General features: G+C 33.3%; 1 protein-coding gene across 4 annotated transcripts in view; it reads right to left on the reverse strand.

The window, feature by feature from the left end:
* The window catches only part of LOC128868381 (SPARC-related modular calcium-binding protein 2), a 59,826-nt gene extending 49,867 nt beyond the window's left edge, over positions 1-9,959 (reverse strand). Inside the window, exon 1 of one of the 4 annotated variants that reach the window (XM_054110402.1) lies at positions 9,135-9,959. The gene's annotated coding sequence lies outside the window, so the exon portion shown is untranslated. The remainder of the gene's footprint in view (positions 1-9,134) is intronic. The other 3 variants (XM_054110404.1, XM_054110405.1, XM_054110406.1) reach the window with 3 other exon arrangements.
* Between the last annotated feature and the right edge of the window lie 3,102 nt (positions 9,960-13,061).

The raw sequence follows: 13,061 nt of genomic DNA on the forward strand, positions 1-13,061 counted from the left end.
GAAAGATCAAAAATTAAGAAAAAGTTTTTTCTAATAGCGGTCGCCCCACAAATAGGAGGAGGAGCTCGGTCAAACATCCAAAAAGGGTGTACGCGCCAATTATATATATATAATATATAAGTTACTGGATAATTTTTACATGAACAGACCTTTGCAAAAATGAATCTTGGTTAAAAGTTTTTTTGTTTTGTTTATTGAAACGTTAAAATAATAAATACATATTATATATTATATTATATTATATATAATATATTTTCCTTTTAGTAATTCATGAATTTTTAGACATTGCGCCAGCTATATGGGAAACTGAGGGAAAAAAATTTAAAAAAAAAATTTAATTTAATTCTTAAATCAAAAAATACGAAATAATTAAAATAATAATATGATCCTAGTATAATATGATCTTAAGATACTATACTTTCGAAATATCGAAAAAGCAAAAAATCGATTTTTTGAAATTTCCTGACCAAAATAATAATATAAAGTAATATTTAATATATTACTAGCTTCATTTAGCCAGCCTATTTTGATATTTTAATCTCGAATCTTCACTAAAAATTTTCTGCATTTTTCCTTTGTAACATTGAGAAAAAGTTCACTTCTAATTTGGTTTATTGACAGCCAACCGTCTTATCTCTCTCTTGCACCTGTCGTCAATCTTAGTCTTTAGATCAGTTCTTTTAATTTTTCCATATTCAGCAGAATTTTTCAAAAAGTTTTGAATGGAATTTTTATATCGGTTTAATTTCAGCGCGATTATGTGAACCGAGGCTCCCGGTTCACTATAAGCACCACAGTGTTCTCAAAAAATACTTTTCCCGCATGAAAATTATTTATTTGCAAATGGAAACTATACAGCTTATTTAAGGAATCTTTTAAATTGTGAAATGTGTATAAAAATAGCACGCGATTGCCGCAACAAATAACGAAATTGCTTGTCCCTTATAATTATTTCCTTCAAGAAATTCAAATTTCAAGAATCAAACGTAACGGAACTTGAGGCAAAAGGTAAAATAACTTAAAACCACCGCTAGTTCGTGCACACATTTAAATGCATTATAAGGCAACTCAAGAAAATAATTATTATGCAACTATTTTAGAAGAAAAATTATGAAGGTGGTTTTTCCATGGTGAAAAGATTTTTAAAGGTGTGCTCTTTCACAGGCCGTTATTCGGCTCTGATAGAATTTGACGGAATCAGCTAATGGCCTGAGGTCACTTGGGATGTGATTACAAAAAAACTGATATTGTATTGGTGATGTACGAAAAAAATCAACCAATGATACATCGTTGCCGTCTTGGACGAGTGTGGAAATACAAGTGTGCCACGCCACCTCGCAATTTTCTTTGTCACCATAGTTAAAGCGCAAATCATCATTAAAGCGCATGTAATCCTTGGGTTTGTCCCATATAGATATTTCGCTAACTCAAGTGTACCATAGAGTCGTATTTTTTTGTGTCGTAAACTTTAGACAGCTAAAAATATTTAATATTTAGGGCGTTCGCAAGGTATCCTATCTATTATATATATTAATACGGAGAGCAAAATTTTGTCGTACCTTTTTTTAGTATTTATAGTCAGAGAAAAAAGTTGAAACATATACCAATGGATAGCGTATGTGGAGGCGGTTTACACAATGTATTAAAATAGATACATAAGTGAATAGGTGCAGGTAAAATTAATCACACTATTTTACATGTATTATGATATATCATGTTATAATATGTATCATGATATAATATATATGTATCATGATATAAAAGTTGATGAAACAACTGGAAACTTATAAATTATGAATCAATGCTATTATAAATTTGATTCAGAAATAAATTTTTTTCGTAATACAAGAAATTAAATGTTTCCAATTCATGAATAAAAAAAAAATTATGATACGCTTAATACAGGTAAAATGGGATATTTTTCACATTTAACTTTACTACATCTATTCACATATATCATGTAAAAAGTTTCAACATAAGCTATCCATTTAAATATGTTTCAACTTTTTTCTATGACTATAAATACTAAAAAGGTATAACTAAATTTTGCTCTACGTATTTATATAACGTCGAATAACGTCGAAATTTTGACGTACGAGCGATCCTAGTACGTATAATAATATTATAAATTTTCACCAGGGACTGTAATATTACAAGTTAAAAAATATTAGTCATCATTTATAATTATCTGATTTTTATATAATTAATAATTACTCTTTCATTTCCATTTTTTCTTTTATGATTAATTATTATATCTTAATTTTGGTCAAAGCTAATGATTATGATTAGATTTTTGTTTTTCCACTCCAGAATATACTCAGCTTCTAATTTTTATATTTTCGCTCAGGAACAACGATTATCATCATAAAACTTAAAATCTTATGTAACTTAGAATATATGAACTATTGAATTAAAATTTTATGATGGCATAATGAAATATTTTCCCTTCTGCTCTGAAAGGCGAATTTCTAAATTTATAAAATCTAAATTCTACTCATTAAAATAGAATTTTCTAAATTAAAGGTGCTATATTTAAATAGAAAGACGCTATATTTTCACCAGTTTTAACCACTTTTCGTTTGTTAATTTAATTTTGATTAAAGTTTTATAAAAATTCGACAAATTTTCATCGAACTTTCAATTTTTTTAATCAGAATTTAAAAAGAAATTAGAGGGCACATTATAGCACATTCAATTTTAGTATAATAAACTGCAATTTTGAAGTAGCTAAAAATTCACGTTGATCTTTGATAATGCTATCACTGACGGTGTTGCACATTTTCTCCATATAAAAATAGTTGGTTGGTCCCCTACACATTTATTTCACGATTAAAAACTTTACGGCATGACACAATACGACGCTTACGACACATTGTGAATCTCCTAATAGTACCAATATTCTACAGGCCAACGAAAAAATGTTTAAACGATTCTAAAATTTTAAGAATTTATGATGTTACGGGTATAAGCGGTAATTTGTTAAATAAGCACAACTAATTTGCGGACGAATATTAAATATATGAAGAAATGAAAGGAGTTTCTATTCGATGTGAATACATTTCAAAATTGTGCTTACCCAGCAGACATTACAGCACACAAGTAAAACAGCACACGAATAAATAAATCAGTGAGGCTGGTAGCCTCCTTGCTAGTGCCTTATTTTGCAGTATAGTGATTTATAATTATATTTCATTTATAAATAAATAAATAAATCTCATACTCGTATTGATATAATAGGACTATGAATAAGTTCGTGCGGTTTTACAACAGATGGCGTAACTTGATTATTATTCCATCGATCCACATTTCCAAACATTCATTGGAGAGCTACTGTCGTAAGGCACAAACGTCAGTATAAGTTTTTTATTTGAAGCGTAAACAACAATATTTTTACCACACTTGAAAATGTCGAATTTCGTGCCAAATAATGTGTTTTTGCGGGGAATTCTTCTTCATTATTTTAATATGAAGAAAAAAGCAGCCGAAAGTCATCGTATCTTGGTGGAAGTTTATGGTGAGCATGCTCTATCTGAGCGAACGTGCCAGAAGTGGTTTGCACGCTTTAAAAGTGGTGATTTTGGCTTGGAAGACGAAGAACGCGAGGGTGCGCCGCCAAAGTTCATGGATACCGAATTGGAGGAATTGCTCGATCAAGATCCGGCTCAAACGCAAGAAGAGGTTGCAAAAACTTTGGGAGTTGATCAATCAACCATTTCCAAACGTTTAAAAGCCATGGGAATGATCCGAAAGGTAGGCCATTGGGTGCCGTATGAATTGAAGCCAAGAGACGTTGAACGCCGTTTTATGGCATGCGAACAACTGCTTCAACGGCACAAAAGAAAGGGTTTTTTGCATCGAATTGTGACTGGCGATGAAAAGTGGGTCCATTACGACAATCCAAAACGTCGGGCAACGTATGGATACCCTGGCCATGCTTCAACATCGACGTCGGCGCAGAATATTCATGGCCTGAAGGTTATGCTGTGTATCTGGTGGGACCAGCTGGGTGTTGTGTATTATGAGCTACTGAAACCGAATGAAACGATTACGGGGGATGTCTACCGACGACAATTGATGCGTTTGAGCCGAGCACTGCGAGAAAAACGGCCGCAATACGCCGATAGACACGACAAAGTTATTTTGCAACATGACAATGCTCGGCCACATGTTGCACAAGTGGTCAAAACATACTTAGAAACGCTCAAATGGGATGTCCTACCCCACCCGCCGTATAGTCCAGACCTTGCGCCATCCGATTACTATCTCTTCCGATCGATGCAACATGGCCTGGCTGACCAGCACTTCCGTAATTACGATGAAGTCAAAAAATGGATCGATTCGTGGATTGCGGCAAAACCGACCGAATTTTTCACAAAGGGAATCCGTGAATTGCCAGAAAGATGGGAAAAAGTAGTAGTAAGCGATGGACAATATTTTGAATATTAAATTTGTAACCATTTTACGTCAATAAAGTTTCAAATTTCGAAAAAAAACCGCACGAACTTATTCATAGTCCTATTATTAATACTAATTTTTCTAAGAAGTTTTTAAAAAGAAATTAAATAAAATGATGAACCTATCAGAAGCAAAAGAAAAACAAACTGTAACTAAGGCCGAAAAAACTAGCCGAAAACTGCATCGCTAATTTGATGCTACTAACAACTTTTTAGTATAACAAAGTTAAAGTGACTACAAAATACCGTTGCCGATGCTGGGCTTTGATTATACATAAAGAGTTCGAGCTTATACATATAAGTATAATAGTTTGTATAGAACAAAGGCGTGACACCTCAGTGAAAAAAAATTAAAAAATCGACGGAATTTCGTAGTCACTTTCTTATACTGAGATTCAATGAGCTACGACATAAAACTGCATACCAAGAAAAATTCTGAAAATTCTGGTTAAAAAGTAGAAAGTTTTGAAGAATTTTTGAAAAATATTGTACAAAATTCGAATCTCTTCGACATATGGTTTTTGTAGTATATTTTTATAAAACAAATGTTGATGCAATTTTGAAAAGTTTTACACAAAGTTTGAAACTTTGCGTCATATGGTTTTTGTAGTACGAACTATATTTTTATAAAAAAATTGTTGATAAAATTTTATAAAATTTTTTACACAGTTTGTAATTTTGCGTTATATGGTTTTTGTGTTATAATTTTATTCCTCTCAAAAATACATATCAAACACCGACTTGCCTTTGCAAAAGCCCACAAAAACAAATATATTCAGTTTCGGAAAGACGTACTTTAGACCGACGAACCCGAAATAAATAGAATGGGACCATATGGGAAAACTATTGTACGTCGTCCAAAAAATCAAGCGCTAAATCCTAAGTTCACAAAAAAGACGATTAAACACAGCGGCGGAAGCATCATGGTTTGGGGAGCTTTTTCCTGGCATGGTGTTGGGCCGATTGTTTGCTTGGTTGGTTAAATGGATAGATTTCAGTATCTGAATATACTCCAGAATAAAATAATGGAGCCATTTGTGTTTGAGTTTATGCTATTAAATTAGACATTTATGCCGGACAATGATCCAAAGCATACTACAAAGACAGTGAAGCAATGGCTCAGAAGAGAAAAAATTTATGTACTGGAGCCCTGATCTCAATCCAATAGAAAATTTGTGGAATGACGTTAAGATCAAAATCGCAAACAAAAATTTTAAAAATTTTGATGATTTATGGGCCGAACTTGAGGAGGCTTGGTACTCGATTCCAAAGGAAAGATGCCACAAGCTTGTAGAAAGCATGGAGCGACGACGGCTTGAAGAAGTAAACAAAAACGGTGGACATAGTACAAAATACTAATCTGGTAAAAAAATATTATTTCTTAACTATCTGATTTGTTTACTATTTTTGCTTTTATTTGGATTTTTTTAGGATGTGCTATTTACATATGTGTTCAGGACGTTTCGTGGGTTATTAACGTTCTCGTAAATTAAATCAAAACTGAAATTCTGTTTGACCATTTTTTTGTTTTAAAGAGGAAGTAAATAAGTTTTTTATTTTTTATGTTGTTTTTTCCCTAATAAAAAATAATTATTTAAAAACATATTCACCTTTTTGCTTTCAAAGTCTAAATATGCTATTTATGTGACCATGGCTGTATATATGTGGAAAAAAATCGTAGAGGTATGAATTAATAATTAAAGCACGGACGATTTCGAAATTGTGAATTAATAGGAAAATTGTAAATTTGGTCCTTAATTTTTCATTTAATTTCATTTCATGTATCCATTTCTATGAATTAATTCTTACAAACAGGTTAGACTATGATATACTTATATTAAATATTATATAGTATATATATATATGTATATAATATGGATAAACTGCTCACAGCGTCGATTTCTAGCCCATTTCTTCTGACTGAAGTTAACCTTAATATTCCCTCTCGGGTGCCAAGGCACTTTAGGCCTCTTTGTTTTCAACAATGTAAAATAAATTACAAACTTAATGAAATATTTCAATCCTTATCAAAAAACTTACATTCCCATTTCCTCACATTTGGTATAACGGACCCGGCTTTTAGCAATAAGAAAGCGATGCTATCCTCTCGCAATAAATGATTAGCTATGGTATATTTCTAGCCTTTTATTAGCTGATGCATTTTTTTATGTAGCTGAACGTTTTTAGCACTAGACGCCTAACAAACTCCTACCTTTCTTAGCCCAGCGTTGGGTTTAATAATAATAAATAAAATATATATAAGAAAATAAAGCCATAATAATATCATTTAGGCAAAAATTAATTTTCCAAATAAAAAATTTGAGAAATATAGTAGTTATCCTCTGATAATTTTCGGTTTAGAGGTGCATTCAGTTGCGAATTTCAAGCAGTAGCCAGTAATTTGATAAAAGCTTTTGGAAGAGTTCAGCTTTTCACAAAACGTAATGTTTTAAATGTGTTTAATAAGTATTAAATACAAGATTTTTTATTTACTCTTATTGAATAATTATTCAGTAAATTTTTCAACATCGATTTCATTTAAAGATTTCTTGCAATTTAACAATGTTTCGTATAACAACAAAAAAAAACTTTTCTGCACATGAATTCTGAATTTTTATTGTTTACGAGCGTATTAGTGCAAAAATGCAGTTACAACTTTAATGTACAAACTTAACTTACGGCTTAGGATCACTTAGAACTAAGAAAAAGTTAAATCAGCAGCTCTACAGCTATTTACTCCTTGTTGATATGCTTTGATTTGGGTGCATCACTCCGATTCTTAGACGAAATAATAGTCCATGCTATGAAAGAGGCCTTTTTTCACCGATCTCTAAAAAGTTGCAAACCCTCTGAAAAAGATTAAGGCGTTTGCTTTTTGGTATGCCGAGGCAATCTTCTTAATTGGTTATTTGCAAAAGCAAGTTACTATTACAGGTTCGTACTCCAAAAGTCAAATAAAAAGTTTGTGGGTAGCGATCAAATAAAAAAGGCAGAGCAAAATCTTGTATCATCAAGACAAGGCACTCGCACATAAAGCCGAAGTTGAGATAGGGTTAGCTTTCATATAAGAAGTGGGCGAATTCGCGCCTGTGCACCTGTTTATTTTTATTTTTTATTTGAAGCATCGACGGAAAAATTTAAAATACATTTTTTCTCATTTTTATTTATTTATTAAAATTAATATATAATACAATACTAAAACAAATAGGAGACCTAGTACTAGCTGCCTTAAAATAGTATTTATTACTATTAGCAAATCATATTAAATCATACTAGTTAAGTTACAATCTTTAAAAAATTATTTAAAGCAGCCATATTGGTGCCAGAAAAAGTAGACAGTAGAACAGAAGGTGTGCTAGATCCGAAGTGGTTCTTCTTGATACTTTCTAAGATACGTCAATCGTTTAAAAGATGGTTTGCTGATAGGTTTTTTACCGCAAAACGGCCACTGTTGTTGGGTACCTCCTGTAAAGAGGTGTTGGTGCGTGAGTTTAGTATGTCCTATTCTGAGTCGGGCGTACTGGCTTGATAAATATCGAGATGTATTGCTTGGGGAGAGAGAACGGCGCAAGCCATTAACTGCAGTTTTTCTCATGCTGAAAGATGGTAGTTAAAGTCTAGCATGGGGAAAAAATTAAAAAAAAAAATCTGAAATTACTGATTTGTAAGGAAATTTTGAATTAATTTCAAGACAAAAAAAATTCATTTATCATAGAATTTACCTATTTTATCTTTTCATTAATATTATAAATAAATAAATTGTTGTGAATAACTAAATTATAAAGTATAGGGTTTTTCAATAGAGACATAACGTAGTTATGGTGCAGCATAAACGGAGAAGTTTCAGACGTGTCACTATTTGTATCGATTTATTCACTTTTAATCAAAATTTGTAAAAATGTGGGCTGAGAGATTCTTATATTTGTGAACGACTTGGAGACGACTGATTTGGCTTATTTTGAACTGAAGCCTTTACGACAGTGATATTTTCGATCTTCGACCGTGCCGTTGTCCCACTGGCACAGAACCTTTCAATAGTGAATATGTTAACACAAATTTATCCACTATAGACCGCGCAGCTTGTCCGATGGAGCAATTTTTTACAACGGACTTAAATTCACGATCAACGAATAAGAATCTCGGTTAGAATTCATTATAATTTCCAAACTTTACTCGTTCACGAACTTCACCATGTTAAAATAAATAAATTTAAAAGTGCATTTGTATTTATTTATATAACAAAGTAATGTGCGCCTTTTTAAAATCTCGATAGATCTTAATATATCATGTACACCAGTTTGGAAATAGTTCTGAAAAACATAAAAGAAAAAAAGCTCTCTCTCACTTTTTAACACTCACTTACCACACACGCAACCGTCACACTCACTTCTAATTGATATAATTTGGAAAATAATTTGAATTTTTAAACGATTGAACGTTTAAAATATTCGGAAACGTAGAAATAAAATATTCAAATATATTTAGTTATTTGATAATCTCAAAACGATGTAACTTCGTAAGTTAATGATTCAAAATGATTTCTCTTTGACTATCAACATATTTGCCAACTTCTTATTTCTGCAATAGAACTCATTACAAGTTCGTCATATTAATCTCAATAGCTTTAGTTAGCAATTGATTAATTATTGAATTGAGACTCGCGGACAATTAGGCACCAACCTTGATAGGATTCCTTCAGTGCATAACACTAGCAGGCCTCTAATTTTATAGCTGCTCACTTTCCATGTATTAATTTCACTTTCTTGTCACTCGCAATATTAATTTTTTTTTTTTTCATATAAATATATGTATAAGCTTGTACTTATATATGAAATCCAATAGGGCAACGGGCGCTTATGAATGTGTGCTGTTTTATTAATAACAACGCGATCTGTCTTATCAAAATACACAAAGGCAGGCGACACAAGAAAATGAAGAGGTCGACACTGAAGAAGCTGAATGGAATTGATCACGACTACTGCACAAAGATCACCACCACAAGACGTCGCGAATCATATGAAACACTCAATTAGCACCAATTATTCATGATCTTTAATAAAGTTTTAATTACACTACAACGGTATTTAATGCAGCATGCCAATATGTGAGAAGGTACGATTTCTGAACACAGTATTTAACCGATTTTTCTACCGATGATTTTCTACCATATAAATATACTTCCACCATATATTATTTATTAACGTAAATTCAAATATTCTTAAATAATTGCGTTAATTTCTGTGTAAATTATTTTCGTATTTGCAAACGTAACAGCCGATAGATTTTTTTAAATTTTGTTTTTTTTGTTACTTAATTCATTTATCTCCAGATATGTATGTATATGTATGCACATAAATCAATATATACTTGTAAACTAGTATTTTTTTATGGAAAAATCGTTTCTGCTGCACAACTTTATTGTGAAACCGTGCCGCTCGCAACAACGTCTGTACATGGACTGATCCCATTGATGGTGCGCTGTTCGCCAAATGAATGAAGCTTTAATAATCTGCAAGGCGTCCCATTTCGGCACGAAGAGAGTTTGCTCGTGATAAAGTTCTTATAGCGGTTATTAAATAAACCGACTTTTGTAGTTTCAGAGAATGATTTCCAAAGAGTCGTTGAAAAAAGAGCTTGTAAATGAGTGCAAAATATGGATTCATTAAAAAAGCCGGTCTCTTAAGGCTGAATAGCAAACTCAATTGTTTTTTTTTTTTTTTTTTTTTTTTTTGTTATTGTACTAAGTAAGAGTGTTATATATTTTTTAAGCTATTGTAGAGTATTTTAATTTGTATTGGTTTTTATATGGCGCTCTCAAGTACATCGTTCAGCCAAATCCTGATAAGTTTATTTAAGGGTTCGATTTCATAGCAAACCGTTTGCTTTTTCCGAGGGACTTACGCTTACACTACGCTGGGTGGTGAAGAGACTTTGCCGGCCTACCTAAGCGCTTAAAACAAATGCATCGAAGTAACCCTGCTAACGTTCGAATTCTCTCTTTAGATGCCCCCAAAGTGGTTGGGTGTTTGATTGCTGCCAAAAATGAGAGTACGTGGCGTCACATCGATGCAGTTGCATGAGAGAGATGTGAAAATGCGAACAGGAATGCTATAAGAAGAAGAAATTAGGTACACAAACAACATAGAAATAAATTGCACAAGTGCGACGTCACACACACAGCAATTTTGGCATATTCGCTGAGAGCAAAGAGGCGGTATCACGCTCGGCGACATCTTATTATTCTCTCCATTGTGGGTTGCTGCACAGAGAGATTTGATCGAAGTGGCATGTACTACTGTACTCTTCGGACCGCACCTAGTGAATTGCAATAAAAAACTTTCTCCGTGGTATGGATTTCTGTGCACATGTCCCATCTTGGCCCTTGGAGTATTTAGAAGAAAGATTATTCTGAAGATTTATGAACGTTTGCGCGTTAGCCTACACCTTTCTGCACTGTCATAACCGCGATCAAAAGCGGACACAAAAGCATAAAACGCAGATGACGATATTATACGTATGTCAAAACGATGCACTTAGAATTGTCACAAAACAATCCACAATCCTATGTAAACAAGTTTTGCTGGGACGCTATTGTAGGAATCGCAAAACTTCTGGGTAATGTATGAAAAATGTTAATTAGCTCTCTGACAGCATCCAAAAACTCGCATAACTCTTGGACTGGCCAAGCAAGTGACCGGCTTTAAGGATATTCGAGACAACACTGGTGCCGTTAATGCCGTTATGGAAAACCATTCACTTTCTTTCGAAGACTTGATTAAATTCACATAATATAACCCTTTTCCTGTTGATACTAGTACTACAATTTGGGGAGGTGCAGACATCAATTTCAATTCCTTCAGCTCGGAGTGCTGAGATCGTCTTGTTGCCATTAAGGTGAACGACTTCTACATTAAGGGAACGACAGGGATTTATATACGACCACGCCCTATCACTCCTACAACATATCCAAGGACTATCACTCCTGCATACCAACCATTCATTTCCTATTGCGGACATTAATCTGAGTTTGCGTGTAAGACCCGAGTGACACTTACATAATTAATTTCCAGTTGTCCTAAACTAATTTCAGAGCTCGACAGACTATCGAAAGGCTCTAAGGCAATCGACACTTTAAAGAACTTTCCTATCCGTATGTGAATACCCTTAAGAGAGATGAATGGCTTCGAATTGCAGACATGGAACTCGAATCGTACCGTAAATGCAGGGTGACGCTGACACACTTATGATTTGAACATTGGAGCATTTTCCCCTTCTGGTTCAAGGTTGTCGAAATAGCTATTTTTCTGAATCTGCAGTTAATGTTGCTAGAACGACTTGAATACCATATATCATGCATACCTTTTCATTCAATACCTATTCACATTCTCTACTTAACCAATTCGTTCCACCCTCTTCCCTTTAGTCGGATAGTCTAAGTCTAGATTTGATTTAAAATATCTATTGTCCATGTACAGTTTAGAGTAATTTAAACAAAATTTTACAAAATTAAATAGAAAAATTCAAATCAACTACTCTTCACTGCTTCTGAATTGACGACAGAAGGTGGCGTCTTCCCAAAACAGTTATCTCCTTTTGTTTGTATGCTCTACTACTTTGCGTTTGCTGCTCTACTGATACTACATTTTCAAGACGATTTGGTTCCCAGAATGATACAATACAAGATTGCCCCTTCCGCGTTCGGACGTCATTTCTTAAAATAAACCATCAAAAAGAATAAAAATCGCTTGTTTGTGAATAAGAAAAGTAACCGAGTGCAATGAAAACTGATAATTCAAGAATTCATTTGTGGCGTGCGTCTTGATGTTGTTCACAAATGGAGGGACCTGAGGAGCTTTTTCATGGCAGAAATACTCACGGAGGTTTGCCATTGTCTGCCGAGGGGCGACCACTATTAGAAAAATGTTTCATTTTGGTGTTTCACCGAGATTCGAATATACGTTCTCTCTGAATTCCGAATGGTAATTACGCACCAACCCAGTTGGCTACGGCGGCCAAGAAATTATACACACACATCATCAGTATGACGTTTTCGAAAAAAAAACGTAAAAACAGGCATTTGGTGGTATTATTATAATTCGTCCTTCGCAATTGAATACGGGGCACTTCATTTTTATTAGTTTACTTATTTTAAAAATCACAAATCTTAAAATCGTAATGCTGCCAAGCCATTCAATGAATATTCACAAACAAGTAACTCCTCTTCCTTTTGTTTATTTATTGGAAGATATTGCGTCATCGGTTGTCAAAATCGCGAAAAATGAAATGTACACCGTGCTTTGGCTCGATCTTAAAATCAAGATTCGGCTTTACTTTAAATAAAATGAACTCTATTAGAGTAAAAAACAGTTAATACAAATATAAGCGAATTTTTATGGATCGAAGTAAATATACACTCATATGCATGTACGGATTAAAAGGTTGTTTCTATTAAAAATCTTCATATTTTAATATATAATACGCTTCAAATAATAACGCCTTAAGAAAACTACAGCCGTTGTATTACCTGCTCACACAGCGCAGCTCTCTGTTCAGCCGTTGACTTGGCAGCACTGCATATGGAGCTAATTATTCTGCCCCAATCGTCAT

The sequence above is a fragment of the Anastrepha ludens genome, chromosome 6, assembly GCF_028408465.1.
Source record: "Anastrepha ludens isolate Willacy chromosome 6, idAnaLude1.1, whole genome shotgun sequence".
NCBI classification, from domain to species: Eukaryota; Metazoa; Arthropoda; class Insecta; order Diptera; family Tephritidae; genus Anastrepha; species Anastrepha ludens.